The following is a 26,234-nucleotide window of genomic DNA, read 5'->3' as shown; positions in this document are numbered from 1 at the left end:
TGTCCCTTAACCATCTTGCAAGGTAGCCAAGCCAACTGGCTTTCCCACTGGCCAGTAAATCACTCTAGGACTCTATGTTCTATTATCAACTCTGTGTATCTAATATCAAATACCATGGATTTCGTGTACTTTTATCAGTCTCTTCATTGCTTTCTGCTTGGCTCCAGACATTTGTAAAACTGTAAAATGGAGCTCTATATATAACAGAGGTTTTTAAGGTGCCCTGGAAGTCCACAGAGAGACAAGTCATGGCCGTGTGGATTAATGGCTGTTAATCATCTTTCTGCTGGGACTCTGAGACTTCCTGACAGCTCTGCTACTTACTGCGTAACCCTGGGTGAGTCACTTAACTTCTCTGTGCCTCAGCCACCTCTAATATAAAACAGAACTACCGAGAGGGTTAAATGTGATTAGGTATTTAAAGGGCTTAGCAAAGTTCCTGGCATCCAGTGGACTCCATAAATATTAACAATATTTACTATATATCCATTTTGGATGCTCTCACTGGCATGCCCTGGATATGAGTAAAATGTTTTCATTCAGCCTGACTGTATTTAATGCCTTGATTCTTGAAGGAAACAACAGCTTCAGACCCATTAGTCTAATTTTCTAAGATTCTGGTCAGACGTCTCTACGGCATATGTCATTCTGTGGGAGCAGCCACAGAACAGCACACGGCAGAGGTTTTGCACACTACGTCTTGTACAGCAGGAGGCACGATTCACACACGCCCAGCAGCAGGAATTCAGGGAAGCGCTCGCTCCTGTCCCCTGAATGATGACTGCTGTATCTTCCATCTAGAGCATCATACGTGACAGATGACAGGGGCATGGCTGCACATGCCGACAGGCACACCTGGCTTTTACCAATGCCAAACGATTTTGCAAGACAGTAAAGCAAATAGTGGCCCATGGGGAATTCAAGATTTTATTTGTGTGCTTTGTTAGTCTGAAAGGACTTCTCCATTTCAATAGTCCTAAAAGCACTGTTCAAACACATAAGAAATGAAATCAGCCATTTTTCCTCTGGCCTTCATTTTTAGAAAAAGATAATCAAATGTGTGCTGTTGAAGAACAAGCACAAATAAGCCTTATTTTGTGACTTAAAGTTACAATTCACAGAGCTTTACTTTTTCATGAATATGAAGAAAGTTGCTGTGGATTTCGCTCTCATCTCTCCTTTGCCTTTGATTGTGCGTGTGTGCGCTCGGTGGCTCAGTCACGTCTGACCCTTTGAGATCCCATGGACTACAGCCCACCAAGCTTCTCTGGCTGTGGAACTCTCCATGGAAATTTCCAGTTTTCCAGGCAGGAATACTGGAGTCGGTTGCTACTTTGTTCTCCAAGCCCACCTCTCCCGGGTCTCTTGCACTGGCCAGTGGGTTCTTTACCACCAGCACAAACTAGGAAGCCCTTTCCTTTGATTAGGTCTTTGTAATTATTACAGTAAGAAAGAGATTGTATATCTTTCTCACACACAAGTAATGTATAGACGCTACTCCACTTGATTTATCCTTATTTACTCATTGTGTACAATGTATCCATAAATGAAATTTATAAACTATAAAATGAAAGGACTATTCCTGGGAAGCAGCACAAAACACATAAGAGCTCAGATCTGGGTGACAGGCAGATGTGGGATTGTGGGCGAGAAACTTAACGTCTCTAAGCTTCAGTTTCCTCATCTGTAAAGTGAGAACAGTCTCTGTATCTCGTAGAGCTGGTCACACCGGAATAGTGCCTGGTGCAACATGTGGTTCAGTAAATAGTTTTTGAAGAAACAGAAGGAACTGAGCAAGTATAAAAAGGATGGAAAGAGGGAGGAATGAGCAGCTGTGACTCTCCCTCAGTTATATGATAGAGGCCACAATGCAGGACTTGGGCCGGGAGTCTACCTCCAAAATAGCACAACTTGATCTTTTTTATTGTGTAAATTTTCCATATACAATACAGTGGAGAGAAAAGTGTAAACAACCCCACAAACATATCACCAAGATTCAACAAGGATTACATTCTACCATTCTGATTTCTTCTATTTGGCTAAACAAATGTCCTTTTGACAGAGTATTTTAAAAGAAAATCTCAGGCATCGTATCAATTCAATAGCAAGTGCCTCTAGTAGGTAAGGACTTTAAAAAAATAATCACATACCATTATCAAAATCAATAAAATTATCAATCATTTAATAAAATATAATAAGCAGAAAACATTTTATTTTCTCCTGTTGTTTAAAACAGAAAGGCATTTTTATAGTTCATTTGAACAGATCAAGTTCCCAACAGGGGTCATACATTGCATTTGTTTATAGGTTTCTTAAGCCTTTTTCAGAGAAGGCAATGGCACGCCACTCCAGTACTCTTGCCTGGAAAATCCCATGGACGGAGGAGCCTGGTAGGTTGCAGTCCATGGGGTCACTAAGAGTCAGACACGACTGAGCGACTTCACTTTCACTTTTCACTTTCATGCATTGGAGAAGGAAATGGCAACCCACTCCAGTATTCTTGCCTGGAGACTCTCAGGGATGGTGGAGTCTGGTGGGCTGCCATCTATGGGGTCACACAGAGTCGGACACGACTGAAGCGACTTAGCAGCAGCAGCAGCAAGCCTTTTTCACTTAAACAGTTCCCCCTCCCTAATTTTTCCCCATAATAGTTATTTACTGAAGACGTTGAGTCATTTGTTTTGAGGAGCTTCTCACATTTAGGACTTGACTGATGTACTCTCCTGGGGGTGTTTAACACGTTCCTCTGTCTCCTATACTTCTCGGGTGAACTGGTACTTAGATATGGCAGCTGGATGAGACTCTGGTTCAAACGTGAAGAGAGGGGGTGTGGGCAAGAGGAAGTCCAGGAGCGGTATAAGGGTTTGGCGTTCCACTTGTAGTGATGTTGAGATTGACAGGTGAGTTCAAGTGTTATCAGGCTGATTCTCAGTTATATAGCTCCAATTTCCCCCAGTGATTTTAGCATCCATTAATGATTGCCAGTGTTGCCTCACTCTGTCATTTCACTGGATGTTGTGAAATAGTGGTTTTCTATTTCTAACATCCCTACATTTATTAGCTGTAATTCTCTGTGAGGATTTACCTTGAAGTACACACACACGCATATATAAACACATTTATATTTTCTTTCCTACGTCATGCTGCAAGTAGGATACTATAAAAACAAGTTTTCTGCTTTATTTTTAATCACTTAACAATAAATCTTAAAGACTACTTCATAGCAAGAAATAGAAATCTTTCTCAATCCTTCTTAGATTCATATTACTCCTCTTTACAATTATACCATTTGGTTGTTCAGCCATTCCTCTTTTAATGGATATGTGGAAGGTTACTGTCTTCAGCTATCACCAGCCATGTTATGATAAATAAACTTGTGCATGTATCATTTTTTATTTCGGGCACAAAATTTAAATGAACTTCTCAGTCTTAAGTTAAACATTCCATCTTAAAAACCATATGTTTAATATCATTTCTATCAGATCATATCAGGAGGAGCATAAGTGTTTGGTTGTTCCACTTATACTTTAATACATCATAATTAACTTAAGGAGCTGAAACCTAGATTCTTATTAATGAGGACAAGAATGAGGGGGGGGGGGTTTAAAGTATGGTCTAGCACATACCTTCATCACAATCACTTTCCAGGAGTGTGTGATCAAAGTCTCATTTCTAGGCCCAAGCCCAGACCATCTGAACCATCAAGAGTGAGAGTTCCACATCTAGTGGGGAAAGCACTGTACTTGGAACTGGAAGATAGACATCTGGGTTCAGTCACAAGCCAACCTGATCAGATCTGGCCTCTTCAGGAATGATTCTTTGTATATTTGTTGGACATAACAAATATCTTCCTTACAACTTCACAGGATTGCTGTGAAGTTAAAATTCAATTATGTATAAGACAGCAGTCTGGAAACTAAAGTAAAAGTTTAGATGTAGCAATAAAAAGGACTTCTGCTCAAGCAATATTTCCATCTCCTCCATTAGCAAATATCCTACTCCAACATTTCATGTTAAAGATAAAAACAAAGACTTGTATCTTTTGCCAGGAATGCCTCTATTCCTTCACTGTCTCACTTTCAACGGTTCCCATAAAAGAACCTAGCCAATCAGCATCCAAAAGGCATTTCTTATAGAATACACGCTGCTCTTCAGGAATGCCCACCTCTGTCTAGGACACCACAAAGCAATCATGACAAGGATCTGGTCCAACACAGAGATGAAAAGTAGCTCAAGGCCACTGAGTCTACCTTTGGTTAACTTTATACAAAGGTGGAAAATGCCTGACGCTTCAAAACTCATTGCCAGTAATGAGACACAGAAAGAAAAGCTCAAGCCACTATCAATGTCCTAAAGAAGAATTTGTTCCGCTATAATCTGGTGCACAGTGTACTCTCAGTCTGGCTCTGTAAAGCCAATAAATCCAGATAGGTTCAGAGTCTGTTTATTTTTTAAATGACAGGCAAAACCACTATAATTTTTGTCATCTCTCCAAAGTAGAAGACTATGCACTATTCAGTGGCAGTTTTTTCTTAAGGATCAGAACAGTTCCTGCCACTGATTGTGAAAGTCATTCCTCCAATCTGGGCAGAAATGCAAGGCAGGGACAAACGATATACAAGGATAAATAAGAAAGCTTTCAGTAGCTGGGGGGCAATGAATGGCTAGGAAGAAGGATGGGTGTTTTCCATGTCTTTCTGTTGTTGTTCAGTCACTCAGCTGTCTCCGCCCCTTTGTGACCCCATGGACTCCAGCACGCCAGGCCTCTCTGTCCTTTACCATCTCCCGAAGTTTGCTCAAACTCATGTCCATTGAGTCGGTGATGCCATCCAAGCATCTCATCCTCTGTCGTCCCCTTCTCCTCCTGTCCTCAATCTTTCCCAGCATCAGGGTCTTTTCCAGTGAGCTGGCTCTTTACATCAGGTGGCCAAAGTATTGGAGTTTCAGCTTCAGCATAAGCCCTTCCAATGAATATTCAGGGTTGATTTCCTTTAAGATTGAGTGGTTTGATCTCCTTGCTGTCCAAGGGACTCTCAAGAGTCCCTTTCTATGTCTACTCTGGGGAAAATATCTTTAGTCAACATTTATTGAGACTGCAGAGAAATTTAAGACCCCCTAATGCAAGATGAGAGGCTTTAAATGGTCTTTCAACTGTTAGATCTGGCTGAAGCATTAAATATCCATTTTCAAAATGTACGTTAGGGATTAGGGTTTCTTTTTTGTGTATGCATAATTAAATTCAAACCACCTTTCATCTGAATCAAGAAACTACTATTCACAGATGGCCAGGTGACTCTGGACTACGGCCTCTGAAGTCAGAGCCTTTATTTCCCATGAGCTATGGGCTCAGAATAGGCACAGAGAGAAAAAGTGCCCCTTTCTAATGAACGCTGATCTTCCAAACACACATTTAGGTTCGGAGCAAGCAGTGCAATCAAATGGGTCTTTTCACAAATGTACACCAATACCACTGTGTTTTGGGGAGGCGAAGGCGTATATTCAGAAAAGGTACAAGCAGGGGAATTATTCCCATCTCTCCCTTCAGTAAGAAAGGTTTCATGAAAGACAAAGGATTTTGGAAGGCTCTGGACGCTCTGTAAGGGAGGCCAGGTGACAGATGCAGACAGGGAGGATCAGGTTGGCCCAGAGAATGAGATGCAGGTAGATGAGGTCCAGGTTACAGTGGTGGCTGATGATCTGCTGATAGATGGGAGGAACAGGCAGAAGATGGGACACCAAGGAAAAGGAAGACTGAATGAGAATCGAAAGATTTCAAATACTGAAGCAGTTCAGGGATGAATCTTAAACCGTGAGTGAGCCTGTTGGCCTTTATTCAAAATAACACTTAAAATGTATTGAGGGTCTAATTTTGTGCTTTTAGCTTTACGTGGATTAAATCAACAATCCTATGATGGCCATACTGTTTTCACCTCCATTTTTCAGGTGAGGGGATGAGGCAGAGGTAACTTATTCCAGGTAACACAGCAAGCCAGGAGCAAAAGTCGGGGTTCCCACCCTAGCATTCTGACTCCAGAGACCATGACCTCAACCAGCTCTCAAGGCTGCCTCTCTCTCGAAGAGCCGGAGAGTCACTGTAGGATATACTGGGGAGAATGGCACAGCTGGCCCGGCAGGAAGATGATTTCTGCCACAGTGTTCAGACTTGTCTGAGAACAAACAGGAGACACAAAGGCTAAGTTGTGATAATCGCAGTGGGAAATGGCCTAACTATAACCAAAGGGTTAAACAAGGCCGAGCATTTGGTGACATCATGTAACAGATGCGAACAATTTCAGTATCCTTTGAAAAGTGTAATTTCAAGGACTGACCCCCATCTGTGTTTTGCTGTGAGGAAACAGCCCGTGAGGCAGGACAGGGATGACAGACAGAGAGAAATAAATGAGCAACAGTGAGGCACAATCCAGGCAGGCTGCGTGGTGCAAAGGAAGGAACATGGAGTCTGGGGTCAGACATACCTGGGCTGAGCCCTGGCACTCCCCATTTATTTCTGTACAACCACGGGCTGGGTCGCTCTGGGTCTTTGTTTCCACACCAGTAAAATAAGATCTTTTTCAAACCGAAAACAGTATACATGACGAAATAGAGAATATACGGAAAAGCACGAGCACAGTGCTTGGTATGTGTGAGGCGTTCCAAAAATACTGAGACTCAGCAAGAAGAGAAAGATGGAAAACTACACTGTGCTGTGTGTCTTAGAACAGAGAGAGTGGCAGGAAGGGCTTCAAAAGTGGCCCGAAAGGGAGGTGACTGCAGCAATGTCACAGGCACCACGCAACAGTGCCTGGTTGCCACATGCACAGTGGAATTCTGAGCAGTCAGTCCTATTCTAGAACGGTCTGCCAGTACATAGCAAAAAATAGTTAGCCTGTTCATTCATTCCTCCCTTTGTTCATTCAACAAACATTTGTTACAGCCACTGGGGCTGGCCAGAAGCCTGCACAGCTGAGGGGATGAGGGGGCGTAGACCATCATGATGTTATGGCCCCAGTGAAGTCTAGTGATCACCAGGCTAGTAGCCACATGCAGCCATCAGGATCAGAGTCCAGTACAGTATGACTAGGACACATTCCATAATCGCCCTCAAGAAGCTTACAGCCTACCAGGAAAGAGACACATGAGTCCATTTTGACAATACAGTATAGTTACTGCTCTGAAGTACTTTGGAACAGGGAAGGGAAAGTTACAAAAAATCCCATAAAATATGTTCTAACTGTCCATACCATCATAATCAATATCCCACAATTCTCATGATCAGGCAAGACTAGTGATGGTTACTCCAGCATTACTCTTGATGCAGATCTATTCAACAACAGTCGTATTTTATAAGTCTCTTTTCATTTTATATTGTTAAGGTCCAAGTGCACACTGAATATTACAAACCTATTCTCTGTTATATTCTTCAAATGCTGATGGTGCCAAGGAATTCACCCAGTCTGGTCTTGAATACCAGTTATAACTCCTGGCAATGTTTTGTTTCGACAACAAAATAAAATCTGGTTAATCCCATTACTTTAGGTAATTTATTCATTACTGTGGGGGAAATGAGCTATTTTCAAAGAACCATTAGTTGTTTTGAAAAAATGAATACTGACTGCAACTCTCTGTTCTGACAAAAATCTCAACAAGTGTTGCTTCCAACCTACCTACAGGGTGATGCTGTTAATTAATTCCATTTCATTTCAAATGTCTGCAAAGTTTTAATTTCAACACAGTCCTGTTACATACAAATAGGGTTCTAACCAAAATTTGATTTCTCTTCTTTGATGATCAATAAAAACAAAACCACTTAGAGGAGTGCTATTGAAGAGCAGGCAGTGGTGATTTCACCGTAATAAACTAAAGGGTTCCTAAAATGTATCCATGGCCCAGCCACCTATCCCCTTTGAATAACCAAGGCAGCGATTAGTCTTCAGAACTTGAGGCTGCACATGCCTTTCTTGGATAATAACAGTACCATAAAAATAGTCTTTGATTTCTAAGATTTTGACAGCACCCAAGACCTATCCTCTTTTTCACTAAGTATGAAACAAACACATCTGTAATCATGAAATCTTAGTATGAGAAGGTCATCTTCTCTAACATCTCATCCAATGAATTAATCTCCTCTTTATATGTCACTAACAAACATAATCTCTGCTTCCCCTCCAAATTATTAGAAAGCCCTTCACTATAATGATGTGAAACCTCTCAAACTGAAACTTCAATTACTGCTCCTACTTTAAGCCATCAGACATTAGGCATGCCCTATCTAACTGCTCCTCAAACCTCAAAAGGTAAAAAGCATAAGAAGGAATTAAAGCCCCCAAAGTAAGAGTATGCCTAACTCCTTTAAAGGCCTTCAAGTCACCAAGCCAAGGTAAATTATCTTCTAGGATCCTGAATGCACTGATAGGTATAAAGATGTGGAATACTCTGAACAACCAAAGGGGATGAAAACAATCCAGCCCAGGTTTTTTAAATGATGAAAGAGTTTGATTCCCTAAATCATAGATCCATGAACTTGATATCTATTCAGATCAGCATTTCCCAAACTGCGCTTTCATAAGATGACACCTGTTTACTTTCCAACATCTATAGATTTCTTCAGAAAACAGCTTGAGGAATGCTGACACAGATAATTCATAAGCACTCAGAAGGCAACAAATACCAGAAACCACAAGGGTTTTAGCAAGAACAATTCAGGCTAAAAAACTTCCTTTTTTTTTTACAGAGTTGCTATATGAATAGACAGGAGAAATGCCATAAATATGGCATTTTGAGCTCACTGAAGCCTGTTTGGGAAAGCCCTGAAGCTTAGCAGTAAAGAATATGCCTGCAATGCAGGAGACATGTGCAGGAGACTAGGGTTCTATTCCTGGGTTGGGAAGATCCTTTGGAGAAGCAAATGGCAACCCAGAGGATGAGATGGTTTGACAGCATCACCGACCCAATGGACATAAACTTGAGCAAACCCCGGGAGATGGTGGAGAACAGAGGAGCCTGGCATGCTTCAGTCCATGGGGTGGCAAAGAGTAGGATAGGACTTGGCGGCTGAATAGCAACAACAAAGCCTATTTGTCTAAAGTCAATAATTTGTGTAAAGGAGTTCAAAGAAATATGAATCTACTCAATTGAGCCTAGATTAATTTAACTTGTTTATGAGCCATATAGGATTCTCTGTCAAAAGATAGGGTTACCAGTTATATAATTAAGAAGGGAGGGAGTTGGGGGTGTCTAATTTGTGATGCTTTGTGAACCTTTGCTGCCCGAAGGATCCTTTCTTTCATTTACAACCGTTTACTTGCAGAACAAAATCTCAAGTGTCCTGAGGATCACCGTCTGACTGCTTGAGGTAGTCTAAATTGAACCTTTAAAAAGGAAATTAAAACAGGCTTTGTTTTTCATCATTTTGATATTCCGTTTTTGTTTCCCCTGCAATTACACACTATGGATTTTCAATAACATCTATCAGATTTTTTGTCCATTTATGTGTCTCAGAACATAACTTAAGCTGAAAGACACAATCTGATTTAAAACAGCTAGGGGCTGAAAGGCATGGGCAGCAGGGTGTCAGGCAAAAGAGTCAGGCCTGGATCTGAATCTCAGCCCGTCACTTACTGGATGTATAACTTCAGGCCTGTTACTAAGTCTTCCTGAGCCTTGGTGTTCTCACCTGTAAAATGGGTTCAGTGACAATAATCTCTACTTTGCAAAAGCTGCCATAAGAATTTGGAAAAAAAAAAAAAACTAAACTAAATTATCTTTCCTAATACTTGGTCCTGAGTAGATCTCAAAAAATTATAGTTGCAGCTATTATTATCATCACTGATCTTCTGCGCTTCAATTTATTCTTAACCATGTTTATGTTACACATTCCAGTCTAAAGATCACTCTCTTTGATAGAGGAAGAGAGAAGCCAAGTAGTTGAGTGGGACTGCTTTTCGTCATGTTAACATTATTTCATCTGCCCCAAGCAATGAGCTTAGCCTTTACTTGCTCTCATTTGGAACATAGCTTTAAAGAGCCCTTGTCTGTTGTCTTGAGCATTCTCTCCAACCTCAGCTCAGTCTGAACTTGAGCTCTGCAGGTATTTGCTTACTGGTTTTATGCCACTCTTCTGCATTTGTCCTTAAGCCTGTGCTTGTCCTTCAATCTTCTGTACATGTTCTCTCAATATCCCAGTTCATCAAAAGCGTCCTTGTTCTTAAAATGATTCCATTTCTTTTTTCTTCCTCGTTCCCACAACTTATAACTTTTGCTGTCAAATTTTTTCTTCCTTTCTGCCTTTCTTTTCGTATTGTTTTCACTTTTCAAGTCTCTGGAGACTGAAAAACTTCTATCCTTTCTCTAAATGTGTATTTTCCTAAAGTCACTATTACTATATGGTTATAGCCCACTTCACTTTCTTTTGAAGTTACAAAATAATACTGTCATGGTTACTTCCTTCCCAAGATTTTAGTCAATTCTACTTCAATAAACAGTTGTTCTCATTAGTTAGAACCAAGTTCAGAGTAGTATTTCCATCACCTTGCTTCCTCAATCTATGGTTTAAAAAATAGAAAATGAAAGAAAGTTTTGCTTTCTATGAAACATCTATCAGACACTGAGAAAGTTAATGTCCTCATCAATGACTTTATCTTGGCTGGTGGCAATTCTGACATTTAGCTGATTCTAAATATGTGCTATGAAATTAAAAGGCGCTTGCTCCTTAGAAGAAAAGCTATGACCACCTAGACAGCATATTAAAAAGCAGAGACATTACTTTGCCAACAAAGGTCCATCTAGTAAAAGCTATGGTTTCCAGTGGTCATGTATGGATGTGAGAACTGGACTTTAAAGAAAGCTGAGTGTCAAAGAACTGATGGTTTTGAACTGTGGTGTTGAAGAAGACTCTTGGGAGTCCCTTGGACTGCGAACAGATCCAACCAGTCAATTCTAAAGGAAATCAGTCCTGAATATTCGTTGGAAGGACGGTTGCTAAAGCTGAAATTCCAATACTCTGGCCACCTGATGCAAACAACTAACTCATTGGAAAAGACCCTGATGTTGGGAAAGATTGAAGACAGGAGGAGAAGGGGATGACCGAGGATGAGATGGTTGGATGGCATCACTGACTCGATGGACATGAATCTGAGCAACCTCCAGGAGTTAGTGATGGACAGGAAAGCCTGGCGTTCTGCAGTCTATGGGGTCGCAGAGTCAGACATGAATGAGTGACTGAACTGAACTGAAATATGTGCAATATCGTCAACCAGCAAAGTAAGACTCTTACTCACTTGCCTACACCAACCTATAATAGCTGTTCAGGCATAATTAAAATGGAACAAGCTGGGCTTTGAAGTTAAGTCATGACAACTCACAGTCACAAGTTTTAAGTGGGCTGGCAATGGATGAAAGTTTATACCCCCAACTCAGTAAGTGGTGGAAACACCCTGCACCTATACTTGTTTTATTTTTCATTAATTTTTAAAATTAAGATATAATCAACATATGACCTCTCACATTCTTGAGTCCTCCTCTGAATTCACTGCTACTTCCAGAATTCTAATACAAGAACACAAAAAGGAATACTAATACAAGCCATCTTATTTTATATTATCCTTAAAATACATTAAAGGAAATGAACTAAAAAGCAAAACAAGCCAAAACCAAACAAAAATCTTATGCAGTTATGTGCAGTAGTTAGGATTCGATTAATAGCCAGAAATAAACAGCAATCTTAATTATCTCACAGTTTAATCTATTAGAAGTTTATTCTTCATTTATTGAATGACAGGGAATTCCATGAGAGAAGGTTTGCATTTCTACAATCAGCTAAACATACGGGTTTCCCAAAGGCCTAGATAGTGACGTATTCAAACTAAAGTCTCTAAGTCTAATAAGTTTAGCTAAGCTTAGTTACTCCCTAGTTAACTACAGATCTTAGACTAAGAATAGCAATAAATATAAAAATATCCACCAGTTGTTATGCATCTGCCAGAACTGCTCCCCTCCTCTCGCTCACACTGAATCATCAGCCAAATTTTCTCTCAATGCCAAAGGTTCTTTAGCAAGTCAAATAAAATGGGAGGGGAAAGTTACTTCGTGGGAAGGTTTAAAAGACCATGAGATACTTGTTTACATCCTAATCAAGCACCAAGACTAAGAGTTTAATATTCATCATATATACTTACATGAAGTTTTTGGAGAATAAAGCATAGTGAGGGGAGTGACTCAAACACAGTGACAAAGAAAAAGACTTCAGCCTGACACAGTCATTTCGCCATCAGGATGTATACTGACCCAAACATGTGTGGTCTTGGGCTTTTGAAAGCAAACTGTTGGTAAACCAGTAAAAGCCACCTAAATACGATTAACCTTCAAAACAGACCCATGGAGACCTACTTTAGCTCTTTTTGAAGCCAAAAGCCTCAGACCTAAAAGTAATTAAGGAGGTTTTGGATGTTCCAGTTCTGTCTAATCTGTGCTACAGAATCATCATGATAGGGAACGAGAAGTAGAGGGCATGTTCAAGCTGTTACAAAGAAAACCAGGCTTTTGCAGAAAAGCGGGTTGATTTTCCTTTAACCCTCACTGTTTATTGCAAAATTAACCCCTTTCCCTTGAGTTAAATTTTACCTATCAGCACAACTCAGAGGGCAGTTAAAATCATAACTTCCTTTTAAACCTTCTTAGCATGATATTTACTAGCAAACACATTCCAGAACAGTCAGTTCCACTAAGTCAGTTCAGTAGCTCAGTCATGTCCAACTCTTTGCAAGTACGATTCATTTTACTGTGTAGAAAAAGCTTAATTGCTGAACTGAAAACTGACCACTTGCTCTTATTCACAAGCGAGGGCCCCATTGTCCTTTGTGACCTTAGGTCTTCCTCCCCTTCTCCTTGACTCAGCAGCTGAGCTCAGCTTCCTTTCTCTGACCTTCCTTTTCCAAATGCTGGAGCACAGCAGGCATTTCTAGGTCAGCAAAAAAAGCTATTGCTGCCTTCCAGAACAGTATCTTCTATGTATTCGAAGGACTGAACAAGAACAAGGAATCAGTAATTCAGTGTACTAGCCCCCATTTCCTCCCTGCCCAGGCATGCAGTAACTGCCTCTTGTCTCCATGCTGCCAGCGGGGAGAAAATTCACCATCCACCTCTGCAGCTGCCTATCAGCAGCCGCTTGAACACTGTCGCCCAGAAGAATGCCTTCACCATCTGAATTCCCTGTCACGTGACTTTAACAGGGTCTTCTTGTCTGTCCCACAGGCCCATGCTAATGGCCACATCTTCATCCTTTCCATTCCATTCTACGCATTCCGCCACCACTCTTTTTTTCAACAGCTTAATTGACATAAAATTCATATACCATAAAACTCACCCATTTGAAGTGTGCGATTCAATGGTTTTTAGCATATTCACAGACTTGTGTAACCATAACCACAGTCTAACTTTAGAACATTTTCATCACCCGCAAAGAAACTCTGCACCTATTAGCAGTCACTTCTCAAACCCCCATTCCCGCCTATCCCACCAACCAGCCCTAAGCAACCACTAATATACTTTCTATCTCTGTGGATTTGCCTACTCTGGACATTGCACATAAATATGCGTGATATCTGTGACTGGCTTCCTTCACTTAGTACGATGCTTTTAAGGCACATTCATATTATAGCACGCATTTGTCCTTCATTCCTTTTATTGCTGAATAGTATTCCGTTGTATGTATATACCACCTTCTGTTAGTTCATTCAGCAGTTGATGGACATTTGGGTTGTTTCCACTTTTTGGCTATTGTGAACAGTGCTGCTATGTCCAAGTTTTTGTGTGAACATATGTTTTCATTTCTCTCAGTGGGCCACCACTTATTTTTAGCAGGGTATCTCCTCTTAGCCTCTTCTTCTCTGACCCTAAGTCCAGGATCCTCTTTAAAAAGAATAACACAAAAAAAGAATTTGCATACACTGTGAACAGAATGAAAAATAAGTACAACCTTTCTGGAGGACAGTTCAGCAATACCTATCAAACTTTTTAAATACAGATAACTCTTCAACCTAGGAACTCCTTTATAAATACCCTGCAAATAACTGTTGTACAAGTCTGAAGATGGCTACAAGGAGGTTCTCTGCAGCAAAGTGTATAATAAATAGCTAAGGATTAAGGAAATAAGCTTAAAGATTATTCAGTAAGAATCATGTAGAAGCACCACAGACATTATTCTGCTGTTTACAAAAATAAGGTGGAACTATATAGTAGTAGGAAAATCTATTAATTAGCTTTTAATTCATATGTTAATTACAGAAAGCAAGTTATAGAAAATGCATTAAATGAGTCCACTTAAATAAAAAATGATATACATGTGTGTGCTTGTATGTCAAAATAAAATGTCTAGAAGGATACTTTTTTTTTAATGAAGATTAAAGGTTTGGAAACAGAGAGACAGTTGTTTTCAGTTGCTCAGTCAGGTCCAATTCTTTGAGATCCCATGGACTCCAGAATGCTAGGCTTCCCTGTCCTTCACCATCTTAATGTATAAGAATGCTTTTAAATATTAAAATGTGTATTTTAAAATAATGTGAATCCTCCTGACAGTCTGCTGTGAAAAGGTTATAGGAGAATGTGAGCAAATATTTGCTAACGAGAAGAAAGACACACCAAAGAGGAGCTGGATGTACTGAACACAAGCACTTCCTGCTGCTGCTGCTAAGTCGCTTCAGTCATGTCCGACTCTGTGCGACCCCATAGATGGCAGCCCACCAGGCTCCCCCGTCCCTGGGATTCTCCAGGAAAGAACATTGGAGTGGGTTGCCATTTCCTTCTCCAATGCATGAAAGTGAAAAGAGAAAGGGAAGTCGCTCAGTTGTGTCCGACTCTTCACGACCCCATGGACTGCAGCCTACCAGGCTCCTCCGCCCATGGGATTTTCCAGGCAAGAGTGCTGGAGTTGGGTGCCACTGCCTTCTCCGAAGCACTTCCTACTTCCTAGCTGATCCTGGGCAACCCTGATTCTAACCTCCAGAATGGAAAGCTTCATGGGGTTCCGACTCCTGCTGCATCCTCAAAGAGGCAGGATGGAGCTGTGGACGGACAGACTGCAGACAAGCCTGAGTGCTCGGCCAGCCTCTGCCACTTTCTGTGAAACTTTCATTCAACCCTTCCTCATCAGAATCCTCCTTGCCAGATTATGGAATAGCCCGTGCTCTTTCAATTACTGTGACTTAACAGCTAAAAGTGAGATGCCAACTCCCAAGCATTTCCAACCTTTACAAATCTAGGTTCCAAACAGTACCTCTCAGAGAAGTACCTGAAAATCAAGCCTCCTAATCTAAATCTATGTACATTTTCATGGGTCATATACAGTGTCTGTGTGCCCTTTCCCTTTATACTGATCCATAGTTTTCTGGAATATCACCCTTCCAATCCTTGCCTCTACAAATTCTTTTAAGGGTCTGTACCTAACCAAAAATTATGCAAAGCCCGCTGGACCTAAAATGATGGTGTCAAGAACTTGCTGGCTCACAATAAAATATTTGTTGATAATGATTCACCTGTATTCAAGGGTTGTCGTAAATAATTATTTACTGGTAATACTGCAACAAAATGATGTGGTAGATGTGAGTGCCGAATGCTTATTTAACACAGGAAACTTGATTACAGCTTTGGTTTTTCGTCTGTTTGGTTTTCTTACCCCATTTTTCTCAATGCACAGCCACAACCAGGTAAGTTGTTATCAGTAGCTAAGTCGTATCAGACTCTTTGCAACCCCAAAGACTGCAGCACACCAGGCTTTCCTGTCCTTCTCCTGGAGCTGCTCAAACTCACGTTCACTGAGTCAGTGATGCCATCCAACCATCTCATTCTCTGTCATCCCCTTTCTCTTCCTGCCCTCAGTCTTTCCCAGCATGAGGGTCCTTTCCAATGAGTCCACTCTTGGCATCAGGTGGCCAAAGTATTGGAGTTTCAGCATCAGTCCATCCAATGAATATTCAGGACTGATTTCCTTTAGGATTGATTGGTTTGACCTCCTTACTGTCCAAGGGACTCTCAAGAGTCTTCTCCAGCACCACAGTTCAAAAGCATCAATTCTTTGGCACTCAGACTTCTTTATGGTCCAACTCTCACATCCATAGATGACTACTGGAAAAAAACATAGCTTTGACTATACGGACCCTTGCCAGCAAAGGGAGGTCTCTACTTTTTAGTACACTGTCTAGGTTTGACATAGCTTTCCTTCCAAGAAGCAAGCATCTTTTCATTTCACGGCTGCAGTCACTGTTCACACCAATTATATAAATACAGTGTGTACATTTCAGAGCAGATCAAATTTTCAGTAAACTGGATTCTTTAAGATCCAGTTCCAAGACCTAATTCCTCCCTGAAGCTTGCCATACTCCCTCTCCTTCTAACTCCAGCAGCTGGCCACTTTCACCTTATAGCACTGCTTCCACTGCACTCTCATGTTATACAATAATTATTGTTTAAATACTCGACACTTTCCTCAAGCTGTGGACGTTTTTGAAATAATAACCACCTTGTATAATTCATTATACATGGAAGAAGGCTAAAGAAAGGTTGGTTAAACACATGAGTGGGTGAATGAAGGTTAATTTTCACTCTTGGTGCAAAATGCTAAAAACCTGTGGAGTCTCCAGCCTCTGAGGGTATCTCTCCCACCACCCTAAAATACCAAATTCCTCTTCCCAAACAAAACTGAAGTCTACCTACAATGACCAAACTAACGTGTTAAAACTCATTTTCACATGCCAAAGAGCAAAGGAAACCCTATGGTAGAAAACAAAGAATAATGTTTCAAATAATTAAATGCAGGATAAACAGAAGCTTTTGGGAAAGCAGATTCAGGGTCTCTAGTCCTGCCACTAATATCTGGAAGATCTTAATTAGGTCACTAAGTTCCTCAGGCCCTCAGGTTCCTCACTGGTAAAATAAAGAGTAAAACTTAATCACTTTTAAGGTCCCTCATCAGCTCTAACACTCTATAAGTCCATGGAGAGGAAAATGAACAGAGAATGCATTCATTCTTTCTTTCATTTACTCAACACATATTACTGGATGCCTGTCCACAGCATCGCTACGAGTTGGACACGACTGAGCGACTTTACTTTCTCTTTTCACTTTCATGCACTGGAGAAGGAGATGGCAACCCACTCCAGTATTCTTGCCTAGAGAATCCCAGGGACAGGGGAGCCTGGTGGGCTGCAGTCCGTGGGGTCGCGAAGTCAGACACGACTGAGCGACTTCACTTTCTCTTTTCACTTTCATGCACTGGAGAAGGAGATGGCAACCCACTCCAGTATTCTTGCCTGGAGAATCCCAGGGACAGGGGAGCCTGGTGGGCTGCCGTCTATGGGGTCACACAGAGTCAGACACGACTGAAGCGACTTAGCAGCAGCGGCGGCATAGTGGAAGACTATGTGTTCACCAAACAAACTCATTTTGCCTTCCCCCTAGACACACATTTCCCAGGCTAACTTGGAAGCAGGTGCATCTATGGAAGTGCATTCTGGCCAGCAGGAGACAAGCAGCAGGGCTGTGCACCATCTCCAGCCTGGCCCATAAAGCCTCCTGCGCAATCCACATGCTCACACTCTTTCTTCAGCTGCCAGCAAGAGATAAATAATCCAGTGAAGGGCTACACAGCCTTAGGGAATGGCACAACCATGGGCTAAAAGAAGCCTGGGCGGCTGAATGTCTGCATGGAACAGAGCCCACCCTCCCTCAGATGGAAATAATCTAAATAATTGACTAGAATTTGGGGGTTCTCTGATAAAGCAGATAGCTTACTTTGACTGTGTAGTACTTAATACACATTATCACCTTTAACCCTCCCAACAACCTGAGTGGGACATGTTCCTATTTATGTTTTACTGGGGAGGAAACTGAGTCTCAGAGAAGACAAGTAATTTGCTCAAGGTCACATAGCTTCAAACTGACACAGGCAAGATTTGAACCTATGAGTCTCTAACTCTGAAGTCCATCTTCTTTATTCCATACCACATGGTCACTACCCAAGCCCCTCTACACCTAGTTCCTGGGCACCTTTGCCTGTTGCTAACAGTTTCTGCAGGTGCTGCTCCTGCACTGTAGATGCTATAGTCCGCCACTGTAGCATCTCACTTGGTGCTAAGATGTATAAGGTATGGTAAGTGGGCCTTTCTAGAAGCCATAGGCAAAGAAAGGCTATAACCCAGCTTTTCAGCAATCAAGTACAGTAGTTCCCCTTTATCTGCACAGCCTATGTCCCAAGACCCTCAGCGTCTGCCTGAAACCATGGATAATACTGAATGCATTTTCTGTTTGTTCCTACACATACATACCTATGTGTGTGTTAGGTGCTCAGTCGTGTCTGACTCTTTGCAACCCCACCAGACTGTAGCTCGCCAGGTTCCTCTGTCCATGGAATTCTCCAGGCAAGAATACTGGAGTGGGTAGCCATTTCCTTCTCCAGGGACTCTTCCTGACCCAAGGATCAAATCCAGGTCTCCTGCATTGCAGGCAGATTCTTTACCATCTGAGCTACCAGGGAAGCCCATACATACCTATGATGGAGTTTAATTTATAAACCAGGTAGGAGAATAACAACAATAACTAAAAATAGAGCAATTATTCAATACACTGTAATATAAGTTATGTGACTGTGGTCTCTCTCCTTGATCAACTTCTAAAACCCCCCACTGGAAACGTGACAGTGCTTTCTGATGACAGACTCAGCCTCTCCAGTAATCTGTTTTTCAGTTCAAACCTATCCCTGAATCTGTGTAACCATCCCTCACCTGCAGTAAAAGGCTTGGTGTCACTCGCTTAGGGGGATCCCTTGCTGTCATCTTCGTATAGCCTCAATGCTTTCTGGCGTGATATGCTGCCATCAACTGGAACACATTTTCCGTTCATGTCGTCTACCCTCAATTTAATGCCTTTTTCCATCTTCTCACTGAGCACTTATCACACAGTATCGCTGTAGTTTGAGGTGCTACAGCAAAAATGGCACAAAATTCTTTTCCCTTGTTCACAGTTTCACAGATAGAAGATTCATTCTTACCATAGATCTTAGCAACCTCAGCATACAATTTTGTTCCTCTTTCAATTTTTTTTTTCTTTCCTTATTAAGTCAAAACTTTTACCTTTTCATTTTAAAAAGCACTTGACAGTTTCTCTTTCACATATCTGAAGTGCTAGCATCCCTACTTTTGTGCTTCGGGGCCATTAATAAGGGTTACCTGAATACAAGCACTGTGATACAAGTCAGTGGATCTGATCACTGAGATGCTTACTACATGACTAACAGGTGGGATGTACTGGACAAAGGCATGATTCACATCCTGGGTGGACAGGGCAGAACAGCCCAAGATTTCATCAGACTACTCAGAACAGGGTACAATTTAAAACTTATGAATTGCTTATTTCTGGAATTTTCCATTTACTATTTTCGGACCACAGTTGACTGTAGGTAATTGAAACCATGGAAAGTGAAACTGCAGATAAGAGGGTACTACTGTATGGTCCCTGGAGAAGGAAATGGCAACCCACTCCAGTATCCTTGCCTGGAAAATCCTATGGACAGAGGAGACTGGTGGGCTGCAGTTCATGGGGTCACAAAGAGTCGGGTACAACTGAGCGGCTGACTAACACAACACACACACTGTATGGTCTTGGATCTGACTCGATTAGCCTGGGAACAGTAGCAGATAAAATTCACACTAAGACCAAATAATCAGAAATACCAATAACAACCAATACAGTATTGTAAAGTAAAGTAAAGTAAAAAAAAAAAAGAAATACCAATAACATGCTCTGGGAAATAATCAGATGATGAGTACACCATTTTAATTTACCCTTAAAAGAGTTAATCTGACATCATTAAAAGTGACATTTAAATGCTAATGGAAAAAAAAGGAGTGCTCCTGAGTCTCTAGACAAGTATTTGCATGTTAATTAATTCTGAGAATAAGAAGACCGGCTTCCAGTATGAAGCGTCAAGAGAAAACAGAATTCCTATGCAGAGGAAGATAAAAGGCTGTGGCAGAGACATAATTAAATTACCTGGTTTCAAGAGTTTTTAAAAGAAATAAGCTATCCTTTGCAATGCAAATTCATACTGCCTCTTCTGTGAAGAGTGCATTTTAATGAAAAGACCAAAATATAGATTTCCAGCACCAATGAATGCAATGCCCTCATCACAGATCAAAATGGCTTTTACCAGAAAGGTGGCTAATGAGCTCACAAAGGTGTCAATATTGGAGACAGAAGCGCAGTTCCCTAGAAGCCAGCACACCACAAACATGTTCTGCATTGTTGCAAAGAACACCAGCTTGAATTTTTGAACAGAAAACTATTTCTTTTTAAAGGCCTCCTGCAAAGTAGTACAAACTCAAAAACCACAGACTCAGAAAGATGTTAGGCTAAATAGTTTATAATTAGGTTACCTCAAAAGATGATCATTTTAATAAAGTAAACATTCAACCTGCTGCACACTTATGCCACACTTATTAGCATTATCACTTGTACTGCGTAACTTTTACTGCAATAATTTTTTTCACACATGATCTCATCTTAGCCCTGTGAGACTAATATAAATTTGACCACTATATAGATGAGGAAATTAAGGCTCAGGGAGAATATGTGGACTAACCAAGATCACAGAGGTAAAGAAAGGTGAGGCCAGGTCTAGAACCCAGACTTCCAGTTCTAATTTTAATGTTTTTCCCACTCTACTATATTATCTTACTTCTATTTTATGTAGTTGCTGTTAGCCCCTGCTACGAAGCACATTATTATTATAATATTACTAAGTATGCAAAGGACATAAATACTTGAGAAATAATCACAATTTAAATAGACTAAACAGGGCTTCTTTTTTGCTCCTTTGTAAAGGCCAACTCTAATAGCAAAAGTATGCTGCTGCTACTGCTAAGTCACCCCAGTCATGTCCATTAGTTAGTTATTATACAGATTTGTATTTGAAAATATACATAACAAAAGGTTTTTATCTGTGATACGTGAAGAACACTTACGTATGAGTAAGAAAGAAATAAAAATACTGATAGAAAATAAGCAGAAGCCATAAACAGGCTATTCACACATGCACACACACACACACACACACACACACACACAAAACTACAAATGACCAACTGAAAACTTGCTCAATCTCACTAATAATAAAAGTGCAAATTGAAAAGAACAATGGTATTTTTTCCTATCAAACTGAAAAATACTAAAAATCACTAATTTTCTAGATTTCAAGAGTGGAATCTGTAATAACTATGGGTGAGAAGTTTAATGATACAGTTCTCAGGGGAAGAAAAGTGTACATACTAGCTGACCCCATACTTTCAGTTTCAGGAGTTAATTCCAAGGAGACAGAAAAGGACTAAAAAATGTACACAAGTAAATGTTCATGACCATAGTGTTTGTAACAATGACTAAAATAAAAAAGAACTGAAATTCACAACATAAGGGTATTAATTAAATATGAAGGGTTTAGACTGCATGTCTAGTGCCCCAACTTTTAAGACTCACAATCAAGAGACAAGCTCCCAAACACCTAGCTCTAAAAGCCAATGGGGCTGTATCCACAGGACCACAAGACTAGAGCAAAGAAGCAGTTCTTAGGCAGGTGAGCACTTGCCAAGGCTACTCCTCAGAGGCCCAGTGCAAAGGGAATGGGCAAAAATGCCCATCTCCCAATCTTCAGCTAGAGGATGTTTAAGTGCAACTTAAGCTACTGTTTGAGGGTTCGACTTCATGCATCTAGAGGCTGGCTACAATCCACACCTGAGCCTAGGGGAGCTGATGGGCACTTACTCCACCTTCTCCCTCTGACCTGCTCCAATGATAAAAACAAGTTACCAGCATCACTCTGGAAGAAGCTTGCACACATTTCTGGTGTCCCGGCTGTTGCAGCTGCCACCTGAGAGATGGGCTTCCAGATTGCCTAGCTCTGATATCCAGCAGGGCTTGCATTCACGAGTCCCACAGAACAGCAGCAAACAAAGAATCAGTTCTTAAAAGGCACGTGTGAGCACTCACTGTCGTTATACCATCAGGGCTCAACACAGAGGGAACAGGCAAAAATGCCCATCTCCCAGTTTCCCCTGGGAGAGGTTTGACTGCACACTCTATAAGCTGCTGCTTGAGGATCTGGCTTCTAATTAGCATGCATATAAGAGGTGACTATAATCCTACTACTGGGAGCCACTAAGGACAAAGATGGCAGTTGGACGATCTTTGAGAGACCACAAGGAGCTCAGACAGGGTTGACTGATAAGGTTCAACTCCTACATAAACCACACTGTCAAGAATGGAAGAAGTAGCTGTTTTACCTAATGCACAGACCAACATAGAGAATAAGGCTAATGAAGAAACAGGAGACAATGTTCCAAACAAAAGAACAAGATAAACCTCCAGAAATCAATCCTAATAAAATAGAAATGAGTGATTTACCTTATAGAGAGTTCAAAATATTGATCACTAAAATGTTTACTGAGGTCAGAAGAGCAATGCCTAAACGAAGTGAGAATTTCAACAAAGAGACGGAAAATATTAATGAACATAAATAATAGAGCTAAGGAATACAATAACTGAGCTGAAAAACTCAGTAATGTAAGTAAGTAAATGTCGCTCAGTCATGTCCGACTCTTTGCGACCCCATGGACTGCAGCCTACCAGGCTCCTCTGTCCATGGGATTTTCCAGGCAAGAATATTGGGGTGGGTTGCCATTTCCTTCTCCAGGAGATCTTCCCAACCCAGGGATCAAACCCAGGTCTCCTGCATTGTAGGCAGACGCTTTACCATCTGAGCCACCAGGGAAGTCCAAAAAAAAAAAAAAAAAATTCAATAGAGGAACTCAACAGCAGACTAGATCAAGCAGAAAAAAGGATCAACAAAGTTGAGTGTAGGGCAGTGGAATTCATCCAGAAAAGCAAAAAGAAAAGAGAGTAAAAAAGAATAAGAGCTTAAGGAACTTACACAACAGCACCAACCAGATCAATATTTGCATTTAAGCATCCCATAATAGACAAGAGAAAGAAAGACAGAGAGAAGGGGGAGAAAGTGCATTCAAAGAAATAATGGCTGAAAAATTCTCTAATCTGAAGATATATATATATCCAAATACAGAAAGTCCAAAAAGTACCAAGTAAGTTTAATCCATAGAGACCCACACAGTGACATATTATAATTAAATTGTCAAAATTAAAGACAAAGAGAAAATCTTAAAAGCAGCAAGAGAAAAACAACTTGTTGCATACAGGAGGACTCTCATAAGGCTCTCATCAGATTTTTCAGCAGAAACTTTACAGGCCAGAAGGAAGTAGAATAATATAATCAAAGTGCTAAAAGAAAAAAGCTGCCAACCAAGAATACTCTACCCAGCAATGCTGTTACTCAGAATTAAAGAAGAGATAAAGAGATAAACAAAAGCTGAAGGAGTTCATCATCACTAGACTAGCCTTACAAGAAATGTTCAAGAGAGCTATTCAAGCTGAAATAAAAAGATCCTAATCAGTAACAGGAAAACATCGGAAAGAATAAAATCCCCTGATAAAGGTGAACACAGAGCTAAATTCAGAATACTCTAACATTGTAATGGTGATGGATAAATAACTCATAGTTCTAGTATAAAGGTAAAAAGGTAAAAGGATTAAAAGTAGCTATACCTGCAATAATCTGTTAATAGACACACAATATAGAAAGATGTAAAGTGTGACACGAAAAACATAAAACATGGGTAAAGGGGATGTAAAAATGTAGAGCTTTCGTGTGCATTTGAAGTTAAGCTGCTCTCAGCTTAAAATAAACTGTCGTAAATACAAGATGTTTTATGTAAGTCTCGTGGTACCACAAAGCAAAAGCCTATAGTATACACACAAAAAATTAAGAGAAAAGAATCTATGTATACCACTATAGAAAATTATCAAATCACAAAAGAAGAAAGTGAGAGAGGAAGAAGAGAACTATCAAAAAGCCAGAAAATAATTAACAAAATGGCAGTAGTAAGTCTATGCCTGTCAATACTTGAACTGTGTTGATAAATGGACTAAATTATCCAATCAAAAGACACAGAGTGACTGAATGGATTAAAAAGTAAGACTCTACCATATGCTATACATAAGAGACTCACTTTAGCCTTAAGTATACAAATAGTCTGTAAGTAAAGGGAAAAGATATTTTATAAAAATGAAAACCAAAAGAAAACAGGGATAGTTATAATTCTATCAGACAAAATAGACTTTAGCTAAAAATTGTAACAAGAGACAAAGAAGGTCATCCTATAATTATAAAAGGGTTAATTCATCAAATGGATATAACAATTATAGATATTTATGCACTCAATATTAAATAAATTAGATAAAATTAGAAATGAAAGAGGAGACATTGCAACAATAACATAAAAACACCAAGGAACATAAGAAACTACCATGAAAAGTTATACACCAAAGTTAGATTACCTAGAAGAAATGGATAAGGTCCTAGAAACATACAACCTACCAAGACTGAATCATGAAGAATCAGAAAACTGAACAGACCAATTACTAGTAAGGAGACTAAAAGTAATCAAACCCTCCCAACAAAGAAAAGTCCAGGATCAAGTGGTTTCACTAGTGAATTTTATCAAACATTTAAAAAATTAATGCCAATCCTCCTCAAACTCTCCCAAAAAATAGAAGAGGAAGGAATACTTCTAAACTCATTTTATAAGACTACCAGGAAATATAATTATAGGTCAACATCCATGATCATAGATGTAAAAATCTCAACAAAATATTAGGAAATTGAATTCAACAGCACATTAAAAGGATCATACACCATAATCAAGTGGCATTTATTCCTGGGATGCAAAAGTGATTCAATATATGCAAGTCAATAAATGTGATACACAGTATAAAATGACTAAAAAAAAATGATCATCTCAATAGATGTAAAAAATTTTTTTAACAAATTGTGACATCCTTTTATGATAAAAACTCATGACATATTGGGTATAAAAGGAATGAACCTAAATAAAGGTCACATATGACAAGCAAGCCTACAGCTAACATCACACTCAGTGGTGAAAACATGAAAGCTTTTTCTCTAAGATCAGGAACAAGCAAGGATGCCTACCCCCACCACATTATTCAACAGAGTACTAAAAGTCCTAGCCAGAACAATTAGGAAAGAAAATAAATAAATGGCATCCAAGTGAGAAAAGTAGAAATAAAATTGTCTGCAGGTGAGATGATATTATACACAGAAAATCTAAAAGACTCTACTCAAAATCTCTTAAAACTAATAAATGAATTCAGTAAAGTTGCAGGATTTAAAAATATCAATATATGAAAATCAGCTGCATTTCTATAAAATAACAACAAACTAGCAAAAAGAGAAATTAAGAAAAAACAACCCCATGTACTAGATAGCTAGAGGAAAATTGCTGCAAAGCACAGGGTGCTAAGCCCAGTGCTCTGCGGATAACCTAAAGAGGTGGGATGAGGGGTGCGGTGGGATAAGGGGTGTGGTGGGATGAGGGGTGTGGTGGGAGGGAGGATCACAAGGGAGGGAATAAATATATACTTCTGGCTGATTCACACTGATGTACAGCAGAAATCAATACGACATTGTAAAGCAATTATCCTCCAGTTAAAAAAACAACCCCATTTACAACAGCATCAAAAAGAACAATATATACAGAAATAAATTTAACCAAGGAGGTGAAAGATCTGTATACTGAACTCTGTAACACTTCAATGAAAGAAATAAATGAAAAGATATGTGTTCATGGAATGGAAAAATTATTGCTAAAATGTCCACACTCAAAGCAATCTACAGATTCAGTGAAATCTCTATCAAAATTTCAATGGCATTTTTCACAAAAATAGAAAAAACAATACTAAAATTTGTACTTTCCATGTGGTTCTGGTTTATTGACGACGCCAAAGCCTTTGACTGTGTGGATCACAGTAAACTGTGGAAAATTATGAAAGAGATGGGAATACCAGACCACCAGACCTGCCTCTTGAGAAACCTGTATGCAGGTCAAGAAGCAACAGTTAGAACTGGACATGGAACAACAGAATGGTTCCAAATAGGGAAAGGAGTATCATCAAGGCTAGTAAGTTGTCACCCTGCTTATTTAACTTCTATGCAGAGTACATCATGAGAAATGCTGGGCTGGATGAAGCACAAGGTGGAATCAAGACTGCCAAGAGAAATATCAATAACCTCAGATATGAAGATGACACCACCCTTATGGCAG

At 40.1% G+C, this 26,234-nt stretch overlaps 1 protein-coding gene and 1 long non-coding RNA gene across 2 annotated transcripts in view; both read right to left on the bottom strand.

Annotated features, from left to right (window-relative positions):
• The window catches only part of CRADD (CASP2 and RIPK1 domain containing adaptor with death domain), a 193,071-nt gene that overhangs the window by 71,867 nt on the left and 94,970 nt on the right, over nucleotides 1–26,234 (bottom strand). The window lies entirely within an intron of this gene.
• Nucleotides 1,896–26,234, bottom strand: part of LOC132659429 (uncharacterized) — a 113,908-nt gene continuing 89,569 nt past the window's right edge. Inside the window, exon 3 of the long non-coding RNA XR_009599888.1 lies at nucleotides 1,896–26,234. This exon is cut by the window's right edge and continues 53,161 nt beyond it. This is a non-coding gene — a long non-coding RNA (uncharacterized LOC132659429).

Source organism: Ovis aries, chromosome 3 (genome assembly GCF_016772045.2).
Source record: "Ovis aries strain OAR_USU_Benz2616 breed Rambouillet chromosome 3, ARS-UI_Ramb_v3.0, whole genome shotgun sequence".
In the NCBI taxonomy this organism is placed as follows: domain Eukaryota; kingdom Metazoa; phylum Chordata; class Mammalia; order Artiodactyla; family Bovidae; genus Ovis; species Ovis aries.
This window is presented reverse-complemented; position numbering and strand designations above follow the sequence as displayed.